General features: G+C 37.2%; 1 protein-coding gene across 3 annotated transcripts in view; it reads left to right on the top strand.

Annotated features, from left to right (window-relative positions):
- Positions 1-25,548, top strand: part of LOC110286899 (periphilin-1-like) — a 48,617-nt gene that overhangs the window by 6,927 nt on the left and 16,142 nt on the right. For all 3 annotated transcript variants that reach the window (XM_029472931.2, XM_029472929.2, XM_085837900.1), the window contains one exon: positions 4,552-4,614. The gene's annotated coding sequence lies outside the window, so the exon portion shown is untranslated. The remainder of the gene's footprint in view (positions 1-4,551; positions 4,615-25,548) is intronic.

Below are 25,548 nucleotides of genomic sequence, written 5' to 3'. Positions count from 1 at the left end.
AAATTCTAAAAAGCCTTTAAATTCTTGCTTTATTTCTTCCTTGACCAAGTTATCATTGAGTAGAGTGTTGTTCAGCTTCCACGTATATGTGTGGTTTCTGTTGCTTTTGTTAGTATTCAACACAGCCTCAGTCCATGGTGATCTGATAGGGTGCATGGGATTATCTCAAACTTCTTGTATCTGTTGAGGCCTGCTTTGCAACCAATTATATGGTCAGTTTTGGAGAAGTCAGCACCATGAGGTGCTAAGAAGGTATGCTCACTTGCTTTAGAATGAAATGTTCCACAAATATCTGTAAGATCCTATTTGATTCAGAACTTCTGCTAGTTTCACTGTGTCTCTGTTCAGTTTCTGTTTCCAGGATCTGTCTGTTGCTGAGAGTGGGGTGTTAAAGTCTCCCACTACTGTTTGGGGTGAGATGGGTGCTTTGAGTTTTAGTAAAGTTTCTTTTATGAATGTAGGTGCCCTTGCATTTGGAGCATAGATGTTCAGAATTGGGAGTTCATCTTGGTAGATTTTTCTTTTGATGAGTATAAAGTGTCCTTCCTTATTTTTTTTTTGATAACTTTTGGTTGGAAGTTGATTTTATCTGTTATTAGAATGGCTTCTCTAGTTTGTTTCTTGTGACCATTTCCTTGGAAAAATTATTTTCCAACCATTTATTCTGAGGTAGTGTCTGCTTTTGTCACTGAGGTGCATTTCCTGTATGCAGCACAATGCTGGGTCCTGTTTACGTATCCAGTCTGTTACTTTGTCTTTTTTGAGGAATTGAGTCCATTGATGTTAAGAGATATTAAGGAAAAGTGATTGCTACTTCCTGTTATTTTTGTTGTTACAGGTAGAGTTACGTTTGTGTGGCTGTCTTCTTGTGGATTTGTTGAAAGATTACCTTTTTGCTTTTTCTAGGGTGTAGTTTCCCTCCTTGTATTGGTGTTTTCCATCTATTATCCTTTGTAAGGCTGGGTTTATGGGAAGATACTGTGTAAATTTGGTTTTGTCATGGAATATCTTGGTTTCTCCATGTATGGTAATTGAGAGTTTTCCTGGGTGTAGTAATCTAGACTGGCTTTTGTGTTCTCTTAGGGTCTATATAACATCTGCCCAGGATCTTCTGGCTTTCATAGTTTCTGGTGAGTAGTCTGGTGTAATTCTAATAGGCCTGCTTTTATATGTTACTTGACCTTTTCCCCTTACTGCTTTTAATATTCTATCTTTATTTAGTGCATTTGTTGTTCTGATTATTATGTGTCGGGAGGAATTTCTTTTCTGGTCCAGTCTATTTGGAGTTCTGTAGGCTTCTTGTATGTTTTGAGGTATCTCTTTTTTTTTTTCATTAAAATCATTTTTTTCTGCTACTTTTTCCAAATCACCACCACAACTCCTTACTGAGCACATGCACTTTCAGAAAGTACAGTTCTCGTTTTAAAGAAAAGAAGACTCTTAACCAATTAACTGACTCGAAGTTTTATGCCACTAAGGTGTTTACAGCTGGCCATGCCTCAAATTTTGTTAATTAGAAATTGAGAAGTACCCTGTGCCACATCCCCTTTGAGAGACTCTCTTTATTGGTCATTAGAAACCAGTTCACACTTCTGAGTTTGGCCAGCATGTAGTATGTATTTACTCTCTTTTTTGTAGTTTATACATATGACATTTGCTCTGTTTTTAATATCTTTCCCTGCCTCTTTGCTAAGGGTAATATTTATTGAGCTAACATTTATTGAGTCCTTATTATGTTCAAGCCAGTGCCCTGAACACTTCATGTACTTGAACTCTTTTTAAAGATTCAAAAGGAACAATATTAGTATCCATTTAGCTGGGTTTTTTTATAGAGTACTTAGGACACTATCTGATGTGCCATGCATTCTGTGAAGTCACCTGTCACATACAAAAAACTACAAAAAAAAAAAAAATTAACACCACTGTTAGCTTGTGGTCTCTGAGGCTTTATGTGATCTACTTCTGCTCCCGTGGTCTTGGAAAGTAATACATGTAAGCCATCTCATAGAAGTATGTGACAGGTGACTTCACAGAGGCATCTCTTTTTTGGGGGTTAGGGAAGTTTTCTTCTATAATTTTGTTGAAGATACTTACTGGCCTTTTAAGTTGGGAATCTTCACTCTCTTCTATACCTATTATCCTTAGGTTTGGTCTTCCATTGTGTCCTGAATTTTTTTGATGTTTTGGGTTAGGAGCTTTTTGCATTTTCTTTGACTGTCAGGTCAGTGTTTTTTATGGTATTTTCTGCACCTGAGAATCTCTCTTCTATCTCTTATATTATCTGTGACTCCTAATCTCTTTCCTAGGTTTTCTATCTCCAGGGTTGTCTCCCTTTGTGATTGTTGATTTATTGTTTCTACTTCCATTTTTAGATCTTGGATGGTTTTGTTCATTTCCTTCACCTGTTTGGTTGTGTTTTCCTGTAATTCTTTAAGGGATTTTTGTGTTCCCTCTTTAAGTTCTAGCTGTCTACCTGTGTTCTCCTGTATCTCTTTAAAGGAGTTATTTATGACCTTCTTAAAGTTCTCTATCACCATCATGAGAAGTGATTTTAGATCTGAATGTTTCTTTTCTGGTGTGATGGTATATCCAGGACATGTTATGGTGAGAAAATTGGGTTCTGATGATGCCAAGCAACCTTGGTTTCTGATGGCTTATGTTCTAATGCTTGCCTCCGGCCATCTGATTATCTCTAGTGCTACCTGCCTTCCCTATATCTGACTGGGGCCTGTCCTTCCTGTGATCTTGGTTGCATCAGAACTCCTCAGAGTTCAGCTGTCTCTGTGATTCTGGGATCCTGTGATCCTGAGTTCCTGGAACTGTCAGAGCTCCTGGGAGTCAAGCTGCTTCTGGGACCCTGAGATCCTGGTGTGACCAAGTTCCTGTGATCCTGTGACCCTGAGATCCTGTGATTCTGTGGTTCTTCGCATGTTAGAACACCTGGAACTGCAGCTTCTTTTGGGTATTGTGGGGCTGGCTGCAGAGTTTGAGTCCAAGGTCTGCTCAGGGCACTGGCTCAGACCAGAAGGAAACTGCTCAGGTGGAGTGCCTAGATGCCTGGGTTCCAATGATCCCAGTTACTCCAGGTGTTGAGGCAGATGTTGTGTCCTCCTTACCTCTGATCCTATGATCCTGGGCATGTTAGAGTGCCTGGGAGTGGAGCTTCCTCTGGGTGTTGTGGGACTGGCTGCAGAGTTCATGCCCAAAGTCTGCTCAGGGCACCAGCCCTGCTAGACATCACTTTCAAACAATGGTGCTTTCGTCTGCAAACTAAATTTACCTTCATTGTTTGAGATTAAAAGTGTGCACTAGAGTGTGTTTATATTCCAGCCAGAGGGTTTAAAGGTGTGTGCTAAGGGTGAACCACACCAAAACTAGAAACTTTTTTTTTTTTACTGTAAATAACACAATCTTGAGTTTCACAGTTTGATTAAATATCCTGCAACAGAGTGCTTTTTATGAACAATAGCACAAAGACTATTGTACTATCAACACACACACACCAATGAGTGCAATACTTTGAACTGAGACGTTTGGCTCAAGGGGCACAAATATTTTTTGTTAGTAGTTTGTTATACATTAAATTTTATCTTTTCTCTTGTGACTTTCCTCTGATTAACTGAAGTCTGATTGACAGAATAGGACTATATTTGAGGGTTACAAAAGATGATTGATATGTGCATACACTGTGAGATGATTCCCATGATAATATAATTAGCATATCCATCACCTCAAGTAGTTTCTTTTCAAGTATGCCACATATTGGGATTAATTAGCCACCATACTATACATAAAATTCCCTGAATCATTTTTGTTAGGAGACAGATTTTCACTATATAGCTAATGTATGATGTGGGAGTGAGTCATTATGTGCCAAGGTAGTCTTGAATTGGAAGTATTCCTCCTGCCTCATATCTAGGGTGCTGGAATTAGAGGCACATACTACCATTCCTAGCTACTGAGTCCTCTTATAATGGAAGGTTTGTACCATTTGACGAATATCTTCCCATCTCATTTACCCTTTGACTTCAGATAATCACTCCTTTAGTCTTCCTGATTTTAGTGATTCTTCACCTAAGTGAGATCATGCAGTATTTTTTTCACAATGCCTATTTCAATTGACATAATGTCCTTCAGTTTCATCTGAATTGTCACAAATTGGAGGAATTGTTATTTTTGAAAGCTTAACAGTATTCTGATGTGTAAGTGAACCAAGAATATATGTATGTATTCATCAATGAATACATGAGTAATATCCTTATCTTGGTTGTTATGAACAGCACTTCAGTTAATATGAGGAAGTTTGCTTTGAAATATTAATTTAATTTGTTTTGATTATACATCTAGTTATGAAATAGTTTGATCATGTAACAATTCTGTTTGTTTTTCTTTAAATGTTTTGAACTTAAAATATCATTTTGAGGAGCCTCTCTTTTTCATAATGATTGAATTAATTTATTTGTATTTTCTGATAGTACACCCAGGTTTTCTTTTCTGTACATACCAATATTTGTTATCCTTTGACTTTCTACTAACATTTGTTTTTAACAGGGATTGAAGAACACTTCTGTCTTCGTTAGGATTTTACTGCTGTGAACAGATACCATGACCAAGGTAACTTTATAAGGACAACGTTTAATTGGGGCTGGCTTACAGGTTCAGAGTTTCAGTCCTTATCATCAAGGCAGGAACATGGCAGCATCCAGGCAGGCATGGTGCAGGAGGAGCTGAGAGTTCCACCTCTTGTTCTGAGGTTCCTAAAGCCTATGCGGACCTAGGCTACACCCCCAAATAGTGCCACTCCCTGGGCCAAACATATTCCAACCACTACAGTCTCTGTGATTTCTCTTTACATCTTTGTAAAAGTTGCTGATTTTAGTCATGGGAAGGTTAGTATTTTAACTAGGGGAACTACTCTTTCAAACCCATAAAATACCATAGGAAGTACTATGAGAGACATTGACTGTAGTAGGTTACATCTATTAGTTTAAGACAAATCTTGATAAAGAACTTTAGAAAATTTGGGGCATATGTTAAGGAAGAACATGAGCATTTTACTATTAGTATCTATTAGAGCATATCAGGTTCTTATAAAAACCTTTTCTTCAGCTCTTTCACTTCTGTATCACGTTTTGTATTTAATCTCTTTCTCTTTTTGTGTTCTTTCTATTTCTTTCCATCTTCCTTGGTTTGCTGGCTCTTAACCTTTCCTTTCTGTGATCTAAGATTTTTCAGGATGTAAGCTATTGTGCTGTACACACATCAGAAGAAAAAGAACTACTTTAGAACTGATATTGAGGACTCAGGTCACTGAGGTTTACAATTCTAGAACACAAGCAGTTTTAATCAATGTCATCTTCAAATATAGGCCTGGCTGTCTATGTCTGTGCTCCCAAACATTTGTGAGCCTAGGATTTTTAGACCAGCTGGGAGAGCATAGTGAGATTCCATCTCAGCAACAGTAGCAACAACAACAAAAATGATTTCCAAAGAAGAGTAGGTAGCGTCAGAAGCAGAGTGTTCTAGCAGGAAAAGTGTCAAGATTGGAATAAAGGAAGGCAAAAGACACATGCTTCCCCTTAGGATTGAGCATTGGGCAGACTACGTGGTGTGCAGGCAAATGTTTAGAGCTTGGTTAGAACTATTTCAAAGACTACAAGTTTGTTATTTAAGCAACGTGTGGGAGTAGAGCATAGCAGGTGGTGAACCAAGGGGATTTGATATAATGGAAAAAGACCCTTAAATATCAACCCTATTGTGGGCTGGATAGTGAAGACTTTTCATTTTTGTAGCTGAAGATAAGCTTTTGATTCCCGAATTGTTTTCTGTGGGTTTCTGGAATTCTACTCCTACAAAAACTCATTATTTTATTTAACATGGGTTTGCGAATTTCTTACACCATAAAAGTGTTTTCTGAGTAGATTGCACTCAAAACACTCACTTGCTCAACATGTAGTTCATGCTTTATATTCTTGGATTCCTACACAATGTATGTTTTATCTTTCAAAGAAGACACTGAATAGTTATGGCAGATGGACTTTGCACTTCTACTCTATACATGGTGTCTTTATAGGTTCCCTTCATGCTACTAATAGTTTTAAGGACTTAATTATTTGATATTTTTTGACCCTTTACTGAGGCATGAGTCTCACGATGGAGTCCAGATTAAAATGCTTTCACTTTGCAAACCGTGAAAGTAGATACTACATCGGATCCACTCATTAGTCAACAGATGGTCATCCCATTACTGACATACCTCCACACAAACACTTCATGTCTAGTGTAAAAATTAGAAAGAAAAAGAAAGGACAAGTTTAGGGAGACAGATAACCTAAATTTTATTTGTTTTTATTTTTTTTAATTTTTAATATTTTTATTACATATTTTCCTCAGTTACATTTCCAATGCTATCCCAAAAGTCCCCCATAGCGCCCCCCACTTCCCTACCCACCCATTCCCATTCTTTTGGCCCTGGCATTCCCCTATATTGGGGCATATAAAGTTTGCAAGTCCAATGGGCCTCTCTTTCCAGTGATGGCCGACTAGGCCATCTTTCGATACATATGCAGCTAGAGACAAGAGCTCCGGGGTACTGGTTAGTACATCATGTTGTTCCACCTATAGGGTTGCAGATCCCTTTAGCTCCTTGGGTACTTTCTCTAGCTTCTCCATTGGGAGCCCTGTGATCCATCCAATAGCTGACTGTGAACATCCACTCCTGTGTTTGCTAGGCCCCGGCATCGTCTCACAAGAGACAGCTATATTTGGGTCCTTTCAGCAAAATTTTAGTGGTAAGAAAATCTCCAACCAAGACACTGATGAAATTGCCACTGGGGGGCGATGGAAGTTCAGAAACTGCTCTGCAGCTTCAGGCCAGGAAGCACTTGAGCTGCTTCTTTAGTCAAAGTTGCAATTTGGATGTGTGAATCGCCCAGTCGGAGGACAGTGACCTGCCCTGCAGGGAACGCTTGGATGTGTGAATCACGAGGCACAGGGAACTTCCTGGATGAGAAGCAGAGTCCAGGGTTCAGAGGTCGGGGAGAAATGTACCAGGGCTAGAATTAGCACTTTGGTAGACCACCTTCAACACACACACACACACACACACACACACACACACACACGGAGCCCTTGCTTTACCTGAGTGTTTCCAGAATTTGCTTCTAATCCCTTCAGTCTGAAACAAGGGGACTCATGTTAAACTTCAGAGAAGTAAGTGAATACAGAAGGGTGCTGGAAAACACATGTGAATTCAGTTTAAGTGGCTTTAAGATAGCTGTTAGGCACTTGGATCAGAACTTTGGTTGCTGTGGGTGGACCTCAGTTGGTAACTTTCCTGGAAAAGCTGGGGAAGTGGCAGAGTTTATCTCAAGGAAGTCTGACTGATCGTTAACACTTCAAGGGACACTTAAAATTTCTGATAAGGGTAATTTAGACAGGTTCAGAAAAGTGTCCTGGGGAAAACAAAGAAAAATTAGGGGACTGGCAAAGTGGCTACATGGTTAAAGGAAATTGCTGCCAATCCAACAACTTGCATTCAGTCCCCAAGACCTACAGAATAGGAGCAATCCAGCTCTTGAAATTTGTCTTCTGGTCTGCATCTGTAAATCATGTGGAGCACTCAGGCTCACACACATGCATAAACAAAATGTTTTAAAATATACATCTCCACTGCAGGAATAATTTTTTGGCCACTTGACACAATCTTGAGAACTTAATTTCACCTTCCTCATTTACTCAGTGGTTCTGGGAACTGGTATCATAATTGCAGTCTAGCCCAGGCACTCAGTTTTAGCCATAATACTCAGTCAAACATCAGTGTCAGAGGCCAATTAATAACCACGCTTGGTCTTATTTTCTTTAAGATTTTCATGTAGGAAAATGTCAGCACAAGGATTTGTCCTGATTCTACTCCTAGAAGGGATGAAACAGACAGATATAGAATGAAGTCCAGAATGTACTATTGTGCATGCATAGATTCAAGCTATTATGGTGCATCCTGTGCATCCCAGGATCTCCATTTCTTAGTGTCCTGACAAAGGATGATCTAGGGATTCAAAGATGGCACCTTAGATGAAGGCCCATGGATCCTGGGCTTGGTGTTTTATGTCTTGTAGAATCTATTTTTACATATTGCTAAGGGATACTTAGATAACCTATACCATGTCATACATTCTGGGTTTAATTAAATAATTCAGCTAGAGTACCTTTAAAAAGAGAAAAGGAATGTTCCATTCATATCCTTGACCATCTATCTGTGGATAATGTCTCAGGAAAGGCTGAATCCAGAAGTTTTGCCTGTATCAGCTCAATGCCACTCTACACAGGGGCCTCTTTCCCAGCATTTTAAATATTCTGCATGCTTCACTAATCATGCTACATTTTTTTCCTCTGCCATGTCAGTTACTGTATTTATGGAACATCAAGAGCAATAGAAATGGTAAAATGTGAGCATTGTGATTGATAATGCATTAAGTGTTACATGACATAACAGAAGATGTTCCTCACAGGAACTGATGCTGGCTAGACTGAAATACCTGGAATCCGTAGGCAAATACTTTGTCTCTGTGTTACGAATTTTGTTGGTATGATAAATCGCCTTTAAAAATGACTTAAATGAAAAAGTATTTATTTTTGGCTTATGATTTTAGAGGTTTCCATTCATAATAATGGAAAAAGGCATGACAGAGAATATCAGTCACATTATAGCTGCCAGGCAGCAGAAAGAGAAGGCTTTTTGCTAGCTCTATTTTTCCTTTCTCCCATTATTTCATTTGGGCCCCAATCTATGGGATGGTGCTGTCCACAATCAGAACTACTCTTGTCCTACTAGTTACTACTGTGTGTGTGTGAAAAACACACCCAGATATTCACTTCCCTAATCTCCTCGGTGCCTCCCAATCTAAACAGGATGACAATCAAGTTTAAACACCCAGGTCTGTATGCACAGGAAGATAAACTTGCCGGCTAATGAGTAATCCATTAGTTAATAGTAAAATCGCACTTTTGCTTCCTTAGGCCTAATTAGAAGGTTCTGGGTTTTATGTAAATAATTTGAAAAATTCCTCTACTAATCTAAAAAAGGTCCTGGAAAGATTCATTTGTTAGCAATGCTTATAAATAGAAACCTTCATTGCGGCCACATGCCACTTTTATCCCTACACTAGGAAAAGTACTGTGATTTCAGTACCGAGTGCTAAGAAGGGAACATGCTATGCAATAAAGAAAAGGACCAACAGTCACATTTGGGGCTAAGAGTCTCAGGCTGATCCCTGGAAATCCCTTAAGGTCTACATAATTATTTGCAAGGCTCCCTTAATGTAAGTGCTCTGATTTCTGTGTAAATCCTAGTCATATAAAACACATGCCCTGGCATAAAACACAAAAGGAAATGAAACAAATTTTCAAGAAATTTAGGACCTATAGTAATTATAGTTCCTGCTCTGATAAAGGTGTGAATGTGATAATGTGTGAAGGTGACTGTGGGATGTGCTGGCTTGAGTGACAGTAGTTGACCTTCAAGGCTAGGATAACTGTAAGAAGCTATCATGTAGAGCAAATGCCTTCCTCAGGCTTGACAGCAGCAATCACATACAATTGGAGCCCTAGGAGAAAAGCCATAGGCCTCCGGTGGGGGCCAGGCAGGGCACCCTTTCAGATCATTATGTTGCTCTGGGTTCTCCTCCTGCTAGCTATGTGGATGTGGCTATTGCATTGTTCCATATCAGTGAAGTAACCAGGACACTGAGTTCATCACTTTATCTTCAGGATAAAAGAGACACATTGATTTACTTCCAAACTGCACCCCCACCCCCAGCCTTTGCATGCAGGGCGATTAAATCTTTTGAGCTTTGGGAATCATTGTTTCAGAAGAAGCCATCCAGTTCTCTCATTGTTGCAGATGAACAGGCACAGAGTAACATAATAAATCAATATGGTTTTGCTTTGATGAAAGCATATTTACAAATAAAAATAGCCCCTATATTTGGCAGGGAGGTTACACTATTTTTGGTCTTTATGTAGTGGTTAGCTCTTCTCAAGTTAACCTTCTTACCCCTTGTCAGAGAACTTTCCTAGAGATGACCACCCAGTGACCCCATTCCACTTTACATGACAAAGGAATAACCCCTAAGGTGACTGGATTTTGATTTGGTATTTAAGTAGTTAATTTAAGTTAAATGAGGCCATAGGATTGGTGTACTCAGAAGAGGAAGAGAAGCCAGAGTCAGCCTACACCAGAAAAAAAACTTTTCTGATACTTATACTTTGAGCTCCTACAACTCTTTGTTTTGTTTTGTTTTCAAGACAGGGTTTCTCTGTATAGCCCTGGCTGTCCTGGAACTCACTTTGTAGACCAGGCTGGCTTTGAACTCAGAAATTCTGGCTTCGAACTCAGAAATCTGCCTGCCTCTGCCTCCCAATTGCTGGGATTAAAGGCATGTGCCACCACGCCCAGCTGTTCCTACAACTCTTGAGATGATACATCTCTGTCATTAATACACTTAGTTTTAGTACCTCTTGTATTAATGCAATCCTTCAATAGCTGTATGGATTCTGAGACCACTAAGTTTTTTTTTTTCTTTTTTACGTTTTCTTCTTAAAAAAAAAAAAAAAATTTGTTTTAGCTAGTCGTAGAGATGCCTCCCCTACAGATTTCTATTCTCACTCACAGCCATTCCTCACCCCCCCCCCCCCCGCCAACTCACACCCACATCCGGATTCCCCTCCTCATCCCCCCTCCCACCTGATTCCCTTCTTCCATCCATCTCCACTGACTATTTTGTTTTCCCTTCTGAGTGAGAGTCATGTATCCTCCCTTGAACCCTTATTACTTAGTTTCTTTGGATCTCTGGATTGTAGCATGGTTATCTTGTACTATATGGCTAATATCTTCTTATAAGTAACTACACATTGTATATACGTGTCTTTCTGGGCCTGGGTTACCTCACTCAAGATGATATTTTCTAGTTCCATGAAAATTTCATGATGGCATTATTTTTAATAGCTGAATAGTATTCCATTGTGTAGATGTACTATATTTTCTTTTAACTATTCTTCAGTTGAGGGACATCTAGGTTGTTTCCAGTTTCTGGCTACTATGGAAAAAGAAACAGCTGCCCTGCCTTAATAACAAAATTCTTAGGCTTAAAATAAGTAGAAAGTATGTGGTGTGATAAAGTAGAAATAATTAGTAAGATATTTCTACTTAAACTCTATCTTGTATTTGCAGATATTATCTACGATGGTAAAAAGTAATCCTGGGTCTAAGAGTCTTTTTTATGCTAAGGCTTGTTCCTTGGTCATAGAGTGATGTATGTGCTTATTTGCTTGCTTGCTTTCTTCTATTCTTTTGAGAGGCAGGGAAACATGGAGAAGAGCAGGGGAGTAAACATATGTTACAGGTGACACAAGAAAATATTCCAGCTTTAGTGTAAATGGAGTATTTTCTCTCCGATTTTGCTGGTCATTTATGCAGTTGAGAAATTCACATAGCTTCTATGCGATGCCAGTGCTATGAGCAGTTAGGGTGGATAAAGAAATGAGAACAGCAGGGCTAGAGAGATGGCTCAGTTCTTAAGAGCACTGGTTGCCACTCCAGAGGACTATGTTCAATTCTCGGTACCCATATGGCAGCTCACGACAGTCTGTAACTCCAGTTCCAGGGGACTAGATACCCTTACACAGATATACATGTAGGCAAAGCACTAATGTACATAAAATAAAAATAAAGTCATTAAAAAAAAACAGCAAAATGGGAAGAAAGAAAGAAAAGAAAAGAAAAGAAAAGAAAAGAAAAGAAAAGAAAAGAAAAGAAAAGAAAAGACAACAAATACAGTCTCTACTGCCATGGCGCTGATATGTAACAGTAATCGCAGGAAAAGTTGGGCTTTAAACAAAGAATTCAAAATGAATAAAATCCTTACAGAACATGAACAATGCTAGAGAGGAAACTGACAGGGTCACATGACAGAAGTAAAAGGCTTGCAGGCTGCAGACAAAGTGACAGCCAACATGCCTTTGTCAACTTCCCTTCCAGACTCTTTGCTCTACTCTAAATCTGTGGCTTTCAGCTCCCAGCATCTCCTCAACATCTTGAATCAATAAATGAATATGATGTCTGTGTCATCTGTAATGTACAGTTTACAACAATCCTAACACTTGTCATTGACTTTGTAGTTCTGGGCTGGGCATTACTATTCAAAGCATTTTATTTTTGCAAAAGCTTTTGGTTGCAGAATAGTTTACAGGAAAGGTACAGAGATAAGTATAAGGGAACACAGAAAGTTCCCTTATACTTACACAATTTTGTCTATATTTTTAATTATTTGCATTACTATAGTACATGTGTTTCAAGAAATAACTAATTTTTTTTTAATTATTGCTTTGTTATTTTGCAACATGGGGATGTAACTTGGGCTTTCACATCTGCAAATCAGATGCAGTCCATGTTTCCCAGCCTGCAGTAAAGTTTTTGATATACTATCCATACTACATATGGGTTTCTATATAGTTTTTTATAATAGTCTTTTTCTATTGTAGGACAGAACATGCAGTGTTCCCCAGAGGCTAATCTGAGAACGCTTGGTCCTAGGTGATGTCACTACTTGGGGGAAGATATTTTAGGAAGTGGGGCCTAGGGGGTAAAGGACATTATTGGGACTTTCTTTCAGAGGTTGTGCCTTGTCCCTAGCTGTGTTTGCTTTCTCTGTTTCCTGGTCACCAGGAAATGACTAGAATTTGGCCCCTGCCCACTACCACGGTGTTTTGTTTTACCCTAAGACCAGATGCAATGGAGACAAGACTGTGAGCTGACAGTTATGAAGATGTGAGCCAAAGTAAACTTCTAAATCTCTGTTGTTCTCCTGAATATTTCGCTCATAACTAACAGAAATTTGATCTAATATGTCACATTATTCTTGATTATCATGTCTCTTTAGGCTTTTCTCAGTGTTGACAGATTTTTTGTTTTTTTGTTTTTAACTTTCTTTGTTTCTAATGACAATGGCAGTTTGGTCAGTTCCATTGAAGACTGTCCCTAACTAAGATTTGTCAGATGGAGTGCATTATTATTCATCCTCATGGCTACCTTTGATTGTAATTATATGAAAACATTGAGGCACAGAGAGATTAAGGAAATCTCCCAAAGTCAGGCAGCAAACAGCAGATTCAAACCCTGATTTAAACTCAGGACTAGCATAATGTGCCACATACTTAGGTTGTCTCCCTAATATCTGTTAAATTTCAGACATTGTAAACATTTCCTCTAGGATTACCAGAGCAGTCTCTTTGTTTCATTTATATAAGTGGATTGAAAGAATTTGATGATATATCTAACTAAATTAATGCACCTAGCCAGGTGCTGAACTGGTTAACCCTGTAACTTTATTGGCTATTTGTGGGAAGGACAGTTTGTTAATGTAGGAAAAACATCACTAGAAAGCATTTAGTGAGCATTATAGAGAGTGCTCCTCTGACTACTTTCAAGTATCACTTGGACTGCTTATTAGAAATTTACTTCCCTTAAATTGCATGGTACCTGTCCAATTTACAAGATTATTTTGTGCAAAAACCAAAGCAGAACAGTTAGTCACCTCACTGTGTGACTTGCTAGGGTTGAGCAATTTTCTTGTATACTAAGTGCAAAGAAGACTATTCTACATATCTAAGTAGCTGAGATCTACTGTGTCAGATAAGGAGATGTATTACTAAAGGAACTGGGACCAGTTTCTAGAGGTCAGTTTTTATCTGCTTAGGTGGTTGGGTGTGTTGGATTCTGTCTGAAGCTGAGGAAGTGTACTAACACACCAGACTCCAGCCAAATAACACTAGCCATATGCCTTTTTTAATTAAAATTTTTAATCAGTATCTCTTGATCATGCTTTTCCCTTCTCTTACTTCCCAGATCCTCCCAACCTCTCTACCCACTCTACTTCATGTTCTTTCCTCTTTCTAATTTTACATAAAACAAACAAAAATCAAAATTTGAAAATTAAAACATACTAACAAAAAACCTAGTAAGACAAACAACAACAACAAAATAAAACATAAAGCCCATAAAATCATGGGTACATTTTCTGTATGTCAACTACTCCTGGGCATGGGTCCTACTGGGAATATGATTGACGTACTAAGTGTCACTCCACTGGAGAAGATGATTTTGACTTTCCTAGTATGTATCTATTGTAAATAGCTTCTGGGTTAGGAGTTGGATCTTTGTCCTCTTTCACCTTGTCAATTCTGGGATTTTGTCTGTGTTGGACTTGTTCAAGTCTGTGCATGTTGACATAATCTGTGAGTTCACATAAGTATTCATCTTATTGTATATGGAAGACACTGTTTCCTTGGAGCCATCCATCACCTCTAATTCTTACAACTTTTCTAGCTCCTCTTCCAGATAGATACCTGAGCCTTGAGGAAAGGAGTTTAATAGAGATGTTCCAGTTAGACCTGAGCACTCTTGGGTCACTCATTCTCTGTACATTGTTGTCCAATTATGGGTCTTCGTGTTACTTGCCATCTACTGTTAGAAGCTTCTCTGAGAATAGCTTAGTAATGCACTGATCTATGGACATCACAGTATGTCATTAGGAGTCATCTTATTGCCATGATGATTGTTATTTTTTGCATGAAGAAAGGTACCATTGATTTTGGTGTGATAGTACACACCCACATTTCCCAGAACTTCGGAAGCTGAGGCAGGAAAATTCATATAAATTGGAGGCTAACCTGCACTGCAACCAGAGTTCAAGGCCAACCAGGGACTACCTAGTAAAATCTTAACTCAAAACAAAACAAACAACAAACAAAAAGCAAATACCAAAAGAGAACACTATTTCTCCAGTTCCACTAACATTGTGGTATTTCACTGAAATGTTATGTGTTGATGGCCTCTCTCTCCAAGTTATCAAATTCTAAGGAGGCCAGTATTGGCTTGTTGATTTTTACGTATTAACCTAAGGTAGTTGGCAACATTTAAGAGATCACGAAAGAGAATTTAAAATCCATAGTGCTTCAGCTCTAATTTGGCTGCACAAGATGATCAGTGGGAATGGGACCTAAGTACACATTTTGTAGTTTGATAACCATGTGTCAAAAAGTAACATTGCCCAACAAACACAGCAGAAGCCATAATTTTCTTGAAGTCTGTCACATTTTTTAAAAGTAAAGGTGAAGTACATGTTTTTAAGACATAGCCCAATATGGATAGCATTTTTATCACTTAACCTAGAGACACCATAAGTTATCAATGGTATAATTTACATAAATGTTTTAAAATCTGGTATATATTTTTACAATTACAGTACTTTGAATATTAGAATGCTAAATTTTTACCATAAATAACATATTTATATTCATACTTATATTCGTATTTCCAGATTGTTCCAAATATGTTTAAAAATGCCCTGATAGCTGAATTGAATATTAGTTTTTAAATTTAAACTTGGAATGTAAAAATGTATTTTATCTTCCTTCATGAGATTTTTAACAATGACTGAAAGCACTGATGACTTTCTTCAAAACAAAACACAACAAAGCAAAGCAAAACAAAACAAAACAAAGCAAAACAAAATAAAACAAAGCAAAACAAAAACACTGCTCTTGGCAGAAGAGATGGCTCAGTTGTTAAGAGTGTTTATTGCTCTCGCTAGAGGACCCAGAATCAGGTCCCAGAGCCAACCTGTCAGTTAACAACTGTCTCACTCAGGTCCACACACAAAATTAAATCCATATTTAAAAAAAAAAAACACACCTCCTGAAAGAAACTAAAAGATAAAAAGGAAGCGTTACCACTGTCCCTAATCTCATTAGCATTTTGGTGCTGATTATATTCTAAGTTTGTTTTATAGAAAGTAGCAAAGGAATAAAATAAGCTTTGGCACAAAGGAATCAATTGAAACAGCATTTCAGAAGCAATTTCTTTCCATACCAATGTCTGAAGGTAATTCTTTTTAAAAAGCATCCACAGGCCAGGCAGTGGTGGCGAATGCCTTTAATCCCAGCACTTGGGAGGCAGAGACAGGTGGATTTCTGAGGCCAGCCTGGTCTACAGAGTGAGTTCCAGGACAGCCAGGGCTACACAGAGAAACCCTGTCTCAAATACCAAAAAAAAAAAAAAAAAAAAAAAACATCCACAGGTAAAAAATAATACAAGTACTGGGGCTTAAAATTTACATGTACAAGAGAAGTGGAAGTTGTATTTGTTCTGCACAGTGCATAAAACCACAGAGAGCCTGGGTCATCAAATAGTTTTGAAATGTCTCAAACTTTGAAGTATACAATGCAGGAACTTACTGTACTTATTTCAAAAGGCAAACCGAAGAATGTAGGGGGTTGACCAGGCTGTGGTGGCACATGCTTCTAATCCCAGGGGAGGCAGAGGCAGGTGGATTTCTAAGTTCGAGGCCAGCCTGGTCTACAGAGTGAGTTTCAGGACAGCCAGGGAAACCCTGTCTTGAAAAACCACACACACACACACACACACACACACACACACACACACACACACAAAAGAATGTAGGGGGTTAAAATCGGGTTAAAAACATTGAGCTATTGTTCAGTCCCAACGAAATAATGAGTAAGATGAATTTTTAAAAAGCAACAAATAATATGTGTGGTTCAGAAAAGGTTTTAATGATCTCAGACATAATTATGATTCTATAAACCTCCCATGACTATAGAGAAATGTATTTACATACGCATCCAAAATTCCCATGGATTTCAAAATCTGTAGATGTTCATCTCTAATATCAAATGGAGTCACATTTGCATGTAGAAAACATACATCCTTCCCTATATTTTCAGCAATGTGTATACCTAATAATAGCTAAAACGTGCTATAATGACAAAACATCCATGTGTTTTCAGAACACATGCATTTTTTTAAACTCATAGTTAGTCAAATTTATAGATATAAAACTTCATAGATATTGGGGAAGGAGTTAAAAATATAAATATTCTACAAATACAAACTGAACACGAACACATGTCAGACATTTATCCAGGTCATTAAGGTTGAGAACTATAAACCTTATATGCTTATTCCAGGAGCGTTTTGAGGAGTTTGGTATTTTGGGCATTTTGATGAATAAAGGTTTTGGCAAAAAAGCTTTTGAAGAAGCAGTCAAAATTTATTAATATTTTTCAGAGTAATAAAATAACAGCCTTTCAGAATTTGCTTTCTACTGAGTACAATTCTGAATTTATATTGACCCAGATCATCTGAATTCTAATTACACATAAAACAGAAAGTCAAATCATTAGTATATATTCTAGATAATGAAGTAATTTTTAGATAGGCCATCTACTGCCTTGGTAAGATTTTTAAAGATCACACAGTTCTACTTTATCCCAAACAATGATAAGTGTTCTTTAAAAAGTTTTAATTATCTACATTTTACTAATGAGGAAATTGATGTTTTCAAATGGCAAATGACATAATAATGCTATCATAGAATTACAGAGAAAAAGTAGAACACAGTTATTTCTGATGCTTACTTTCAATGACTCTCTTCTACTAGTTAAAAATTCATATCTAGTTTCCCCATGACATTTTATTTGTGTGTTTGTTTGCACTGCACACTGCTTAAATGAAATCAGATCAGCATTTGAGATGGACAAAAGTTTTCACTATATAATTATTATTGTAAGATGGTATCAGAAATAGTAATTTTTTCTGATCATGAATTTCATTGTGTTTTATTTATTTTCATAAATATGCTTATACTAGAGAGCTGCTTCATTCCATGCAGTCAAACCAGACCATAAAAAGACTCGAAGTGTAGAAAGTTTTGCCAAAGATAGACTCTAAGCAAGATATGTCTTGGGCTAAAAATGAAAGAGAAAGATTGACTTTGGCAGCAGTGATTTGAAGAGGCTTGAGGGAAGAAAGCTGAGAAAGATCTAGAAATATTTGAATTTTTTTTTAGCTCCCACCTCTTAAATTCGATGATGCTATTTGTAGTGAATTCAGCCTCTTTTGAAATAGACACCAAAAGTTACGTGGCAGCTAGACTATTCATTTTGGGGATCTTGTATGTTAAATTAGTTCACTGTATCCTTTTTTATAATTGTATACATGTATAATTTTGTAGTACAAATGTATGATTTATTTATAATTGACTTGTTTTATCAAGATATTATTTCTCATTCAACATGGGCTTATATGAAGTATTAGAGTAAAACTTTACCATTGTGACTAATTAACGTAAGAACCACTCAACAATAAAAAAAAATCTGACTAATAGACATTTTAAAATGTATTTATAGGTTTTTCTTAAAGAGTACGGGTCAGTATTATGTATGTTAAAATATGATTGTGCAGTAAAGGTCCTCAAAAGATTTTCTGTGTTTATTGTTTAAAATAAAACAAGATAAGAAATGGTAGACTTGTACTTCAGACTAATGTAGGCCAGACTAATGTAGAATAGCCTGGACAAGATTTATACTCTTGTCAGAAATAATAAAAAATTCTTGCATAAAATATATCAGGCAGTGGTTTACAAGAAACTGATATCAGACAATTTAAGACAGTGGTTCTTGAGAGATGGGAAGTGACTTGTGGAAGCCTTAGGATTTTTTCAAGCTTACTGCTTTGAGAGAATTTCCAGGCCACCATTCAGGAAGGAGAAGCAAGGCACAGTGCAATTTTGTACAATGAACTGATTGGATTGAGGAAGTGGTGCTGACATTCCTGAAAAAGAAGAGCGTTTTCCAGGGAAAGAACACTGGAGATCTGTAGAATATTCAGTACTATTCCGTGTATGCAGCAGAGGAAGTTGCCCGGGTCCAAAGGAAGAATCATTTGAAAATGTACAGAAAGTAGTATGTGTCACTTACGCAAGGGTGGAACTGAGGCCTGTTTAAATCACATAACTCTGAAAACTGCATTCCTCAGAGAGTAAAAAAATGCCACTAAAATGTACTGTCTATATACCTGTTATGGAGAACTTATTGATGCTTCCAGAGAAAATAGATGTGAATGAAAATACTGGTGATAGCTTTCTTACTTCAAACAATGTGAACTATAAAATAATTAATTTTAATATGTAAAGTATTAAAGAAACAAAGAACTTATCTACTTTAAATTCTATACCCAATGAAGATTTTAAAAATACGTTTTAAATTTACAAAATCTGAAACAACTTATCTCTAGTGTCCTCACACCATAATAAAAGTTAAAGAAGGAAGCTTAGGCCAATTGGAATTACAAATTCACAAAGGAAAATGCAATTGGAAATGATCTCTGTATGGATAAATACATGTTTTTCTTACTATTTAAGTATTTTTAAAGATCATTGAGTATTTAAACAAAAGTAGTTACAATGTCAAATGTGTATTATAGAAAAAATAAATGCATCACATTGTTTGATCATCAAGAATTCAAGGGAAAATAGAAATGTACTACTGGAAGTTTTATATGCTATACAAGAAGTTATTATCTTTTAGATTAGACTGGTCACAAATGTAACATACAAATCTTAAAGCAACGTGTTTTAGTTAATGTACCAATTAAGTCAATAAAATAAAATTATAACAAATAACCAAAATGCTGGTGAAAGAAAATAAAGAATAGAAGGGACCTAACCAAATCACACTAATAATTATATCCAAGATAAACAGACTACATGGTCCAACAAAAAGCAAAACCTTTATTTTAAAGATTTCATTTTTTATTTTTATTTTTTATTTTTATCTTGATATGATTTTATTAAGTTAAATAAGTAAAACCCTAGATATATACCAATAAGTTTTGAAACAAGGGAATTAAACAGATACTTGAACACCCTGGTTCATTACACAATTCTTGAAGTATCAATAGAAAAAAGTTACTCAATATTCATGGACAGATTGCACACAAAATATAGTTTTGGTTTACAGTACCCAGCAAACAGGAATGTGGGTATGATACATGTTGAAAGAGGATGAATCAAGAAAATATGCTAATTTACATAATCTTGGAGCATAAAGAAAGATTTGATGGGATTTCATTCCTATGTACTATTTAGGTGAGATAAACTTGTAAAGACAGAAAAGAAAGTAGATTTGATGTAGGAGAGGCATGGGGTATGGGAGAATGGGAAGTTATAAAAGTTCTCCCAGTAGTTGTGGAAATCCATGAAGAGTAGCAAACACTTATAGATCCAGTACTTGGAAAGCTGAGATGAGGAACAAGTTCAATTTCAAGGCCAGCCTGGGCTACAGAGTGACTCCTATCAGCCTTATTTTTTTAAACTCTGAAACTATAGGATTTGAAGAATTAACCAGAGTTTTTAGTAAAGAAAAGGAGATACAAAGGAGAGAATAATTAAATTATCTTTTTATATTTAATCTTATCCTATACTTAAAAGCTGCTAAGGACATCACTAGAAAATTTAGATCTGGCAGAAACTTCAGCAGAGTAGGAAGAAACTAAATCAACCTAGGAAAAACAGTACATTTTCTGCTTCTATTTCTTTAGGGGTTATGGGACTGTTTAGATGGTTTATCTGGTCCTGATTTAACATTATCTGTCTAGAAAATTGTCCATTTGATCTAGATTTTCAGTTTTGTTGAATATAGGCTTTTGTAGTAGGATCTGATGACTTTGAATTTCTTCAGTTTCTGTTGTTATATCTCCCTTTCCATTTCTGATTTTGTTAATTTGGATACTATCTCTGCCCTCTGGTTAATGTGGCTAAGGGTTTATCTATCTTATTGATTTTTCTCAAAAAAACAGCTCCTGGTTTGATTGATTCTTTGTATAGTTCTTGTTTCTGCTGGGTTGGCTTCAGCTCTGAGTGTGATTATTTCCTGCCATCTACTCCTCTTAGGCATATTTGCTTCTGTTTGTTTTAGAGCTTTCAGGTGTGCGGTCAAGCTGCTAGTGTATGCTCTCTCCAGGTTTGTTTTTGTTTTTTCTTTGTTTGTTTGGTTGGTTGGTTGTTTTTTTGTTTGTTTTTTTTGTTTTGTTTTGTTTTTTGTTTTTTGGTTTTTTTTGAGGCAATCAGAGCTGAGTTTTCCTCTTAGAACTGCTTTCATTGTGTCCCATAAGTTTGTGTATGTTGTGCCATCATTTTCACTGAATTCAAAAAAGTCTTTAATTTCTTTCTTTATTTCTTCCTTGACTAAGTTATTGAGTAGGATGTTGTTCAGCTTCCATGTGTATGTGGGCTTTCTGTTGTTTTTGTTGCTATTGAAGACCAGCCTTAGTCCATGGTAATCTTATGGGATGCATCAGATTATTTCAATCTTCTTGCATCTGTTGAGACCTGTTTTGTGACCAATTATATGGTCAGTTTTGGAGAAGGTACCATGGAGAAGGTGTTGATAAGAAAGTAAATTCTTTTGTTTTAAGATGAAATGTTCTCTAGGTATCTGTTAAATCCATTTGGTTTATAACTTCTGTTAGTTTCACTGTGTCTCTGTTTAATTTCTGTTTCCAGGATCTGTCCATTGATGAGAGTTGGGTGTTGAACTCTCCCACTATTATTGTGTGAGGTGCAATGTGTGCTTTGAGCTTTAGTAAAGTTTCTTTTATGAATGTGGATGTCTATGAATTTGGAGCATAGATGTTCAGAATTGAGAATTCTTCTCAGTAGATTTTTCCTTTGATGAGTATGACGGGTCCTTCCTTAACTTTTTTGATAATTTTGGTTGAAAGTCGATTTTATCCAATATTAGAATGGCTACTCCAGCTTGTATTTTGAGACCATTTGCTTGGAAATTGTAGAAAGGTATTGTGTAGATTTGGTTTTGTCATGAAATATCTTGGTTTCTCCATCTATGGTAATTGAGAGTTTTGCTGGCCTTTGTGTTCTCTTACAGTCTGTGTGACATCTGCCCAAGATCTAGCTTTCATAGTCTCTGGTGAGAAGTCTACCTTTATATGTTACTTGACCTTTTTCTCTTACTGCTTTTAATTTTCATTTTTTATTTTTTTTCTTTTGCATTTGGTGTTTTGACTATTATGTGACAAGAGGAATTTTTTTTTTTTTGATACTTGACAGATCTGGGGACTTTTTTTTCTTTTTTTAAAATATTTTTTATTAGGTATTTTCCTCATTTACATTTCAAATGCTATCCCAAAAGTCCCCCACACCCTCCCCCCCCAACTCCCCTACCCACCCACTCCCACTTTTTGGCCCTGGCATTCCCCTGTACTAGGGCATATAAAGTTTGCAAGTCTAATGGGCCTCTCGTTCCAGTGATGGCCAATTAGGCCATCTTTTGATACATACGCAGTTAGAGTCAAGAGGTCCGGGGTACTGGTTAGTTCATAATGTTGTTCCACCTATAGGGTTGCGATCCTTTTAGCTCTTTGGGTACTTTCTCTAGCTCCTTCATTGGGGGCCCTGTGATCCATTCAATAGCTGACTGTGAGCATCCACTTCTGTGTTTGCTAGGCCCCGGCATTGTCTCACAAGAGACAGCTATAACTGGGTCCTTTCAGCAAAATCTTGCTAGTGTATGCAATGGTGTCAGCTTTTGGAAGCTGATTATGGGATGGATCCCTGAATATGGCAATCTCTAGATGGTACATTCTTTCCTGACAGCTCCAAACTTTGTCTCTGTAACTCCTTCCATGGGTGTTTTGTTCCCAATTCTAAAAAGGGGCACAGTGTCCACAATTTGGTCTTCGTTCTTCTTGAGTTTCATGCGTTTAGCAAATTGTATCTTATATCTTGGGTATTCTAAGTTTCTGGGCTAATATCCACTTATCAGTGAGTACATATTGTGTGAGTTCCTTTGTGATTGTGTTACCTCACTCAGGATGATGCCCTCCAGGTCCATCCATTTGCCTAGGAATTTCATAAATTCATTCCTTTTAATAGCTGTGTAGTACTCCATTGTGTAAATGTACCACATTTTCTGTATCCATTCCTCTGTTGAGGGGCATCTGGGTTCTTTCCAACTTCTGGCTATTATAAATAAGGCTGCTATGAACATAGTAGAGCATGTGTCCTTTTTACCGGTTGGGACATCTTCTGGGTATATGCCCAGGAGTGGTAATGCTGGATCCTCAGGTAGTACTATGTCCAATTTTCTGAGGAACCGCCAGACTGATTTCCAGAGGTGTTGTACAAGCCTGCAATCCCACCAACAATGGAGGAGTGTTCCTCTTTCTCCACATCCTCGCCAGCATCTGCTGTCACCTGAGTTTTTGATCTTAGCCATTCTGACTGGTGTGAGGTGGAATCTCAGGGTTGTTTTGAGTTGCATTTCCCTGATGATTAAGGATGTTGAACATTTTTTCAGGTGCTTCTCTGCCCTTCTGTATTTCTCAGGTGAGAATTCTTTGTTCAGTTCTGAGCCCCATTTTGTAATGGGGTTATTTGATTTTCTGGAGTCCTCCTTCTTGAGTTCTTTATATATATTGGATATTAGTCCCCTATCTGATTTAGGATAGGTAAAGATCCTTTCCCAATCTGTTGGTGGTCTTTTTGTCTTATTGACGGTGTCTTTTGCCTGCAGAAGCTTTGCAACTTTATGAGGTCCCATTTATCGATTCTCCATCTTACAGCACAAGCCATTGCTGTTCTATTCAGGAATTTTTCCCCTGTACCCATATCTTCGAGGCTTTTCCCTACATTCTCCTCTATAAGTTTCAGTGTCTCTGGTTTTATGTGGAGTTCCTTAATCCACTTAGATTTGACCTTAGTACAAGGAGATAGGAATGGATCAATTCGCATTCTTCTACATGATAACCCCCAGTTGTGCCAGCACTATTTGTTGAAAATGCTGTCTTTTTTCCACTGGATGGTTTTTCCTCCCTTGTCAAAGATCAAGTGACCATAGGTGTGTGGGTTCATCTCAGGGTCTTCAATTCTGTTCCATTGGTCTACTTGTCTGTCACTATACCAGTACCATGCAGGTTTTTCCACAATTGCTCTGTAGTACAGTTTCAGTCAGGCATGGTGATTCCACCAGAGGTTCTTTTATCCTTGAGAAGAGTTTTTGCTATCCTAGGTTTTTTGTTACTCCAGATGAATTTGAAGATTACCCTTTCTAATTCGTTGAAGAATTGAGTTGGAATTTTGATGGGGATTGCATTGAATCTGTAGATTGCTTTTGGCAAGATAGCCATTTTTACTATATTGATCCTGCCAATCCATGAACATGGGAGATCTTTCCATTTTCTGAGATCTTCTTTAATTTCTTTCTTCAGAGACTTGAAGTTCTTATCATACAGATCCTTCACTTCCTTAGTTAGAGTCACGCCAAGTTATTTTATATCATTTGTGACTATTGAGAAGGGTGTTGTTTCCCTAATTTCTTTCTCAGCCTGTTTATCCTTTGTGTAGAGAAAGGCCATTGACTTGTTTGAGTTAATTTTATATCCAGCTACTTCACTGAAGCTGTTTATCAGGTTTAGGAGTTCTCTGGTGGAATTTTTAGGGTCACTCCTTTAAACTATCATATCATCTGCAAAAAGTGATATTGTGACTTCTTTCTTTCCAATTTGTATCCCCTTGATCTCCTTTTGTTGTCTAATTGCTCTGGCTAGGACTTCAAGTACAATGTTGAATAGGTAGGGAGAGAGTGGACAGCCTTTTCTAGTACCTGATTTTAGTGGGATTTCTTCCAGCTTCTCACCATTTGCTTTGATGTTGGCTACTGGTTTGCTGTAGGTATGGGCCTTGAATTCCTGATATTTCCAAGACTTTTATCATGAATGGGTGTTGGATTTTGTCAAATGATTTCTCCGAATCTAAGGAGATGATCATGTGGTTCTTGTCTTTGAGTTTGTTTATATACTGGATTACGTTGATGGATTTCCATATATTGAACCATCCTTGCATTCCTGGGATGAAACCTACTTGGTCAGGATGGATGATTGTTTTGATGTTTTCTTAGATTCGGTTAGTGAGAACTTTATTGAGGATTTTTGCATTGATATTCATAAGGGAAATTGGTCTGAAGTTCTCTAACTTTATTGGGTCTTTTTGTGGGACAAGAGGAATTTCTTTTCTGGTCCAATTTATTTGGGGTTCTGTCGGCTTCTTGTATATGCATGGACATCTTTTTCTTTAGGTTAGGGAAGTTTTCTTCTATAATTTTGTTGAAGATATTTCCTGGCCCTTTAGGTTGTAAATCTTGATTCTCATCTATACCAATATCCTTGGTTTTGGCCTTCTCAATGTGTCCTGGATTCCCTGAATGTTTGGGGTTAGGAGCTTTGTACATTTTTCATTTTCTTTGACTGTTGTGTCAATGTTTTCTATGGTATCTTCTGTACCTGAGATTCTCTCTTCTATCTCTTATATTATCTGTGACTCCTGATCTCTTTCCTAGGTTTTCTATCTTCGGGGTTGTCTCCCTTTGTGATTTCTTTATTGTTTATATTTCCAGTTTTTGATCCTGTATGGTTTTGTTCATTTCCTTCACCTTTTTGTTTGTGTTTTCCTATAATTTTTTAAGGGATTTTTGTGTTTCCTCTTTAAGGTCTTCTAACTGTTTACCTGTGTTCTTCTGTATTTCTTTAAGGGAGTTATTTATGACCTTTTTAAAGTCCTCTATCATCATGAGATATGATTTTAAATCAGAATCTTGCTTTTCTGGTGTGTTGGG

The sequence above is a fragment of the Mus caroli genome, unplaced genomic scaffold, assembly GCF_978045245.1.
Source record: "Mus caroli unplaced genomic scaffold, Mus_caroli_1 scaffold_5, whole genome shotgun sequence".
Classification (NCBI taxonomy): domain Eukaryota; kingdom Metazoa; phylum Chordata; class Mammalia; order Rodentia; family Muridae; genus Mus; species Mus caroli.
Note: the sequence above shows the minus strand (reverse complement) of the source record. Positions and strands in the feature narration are given on the sequence as shown.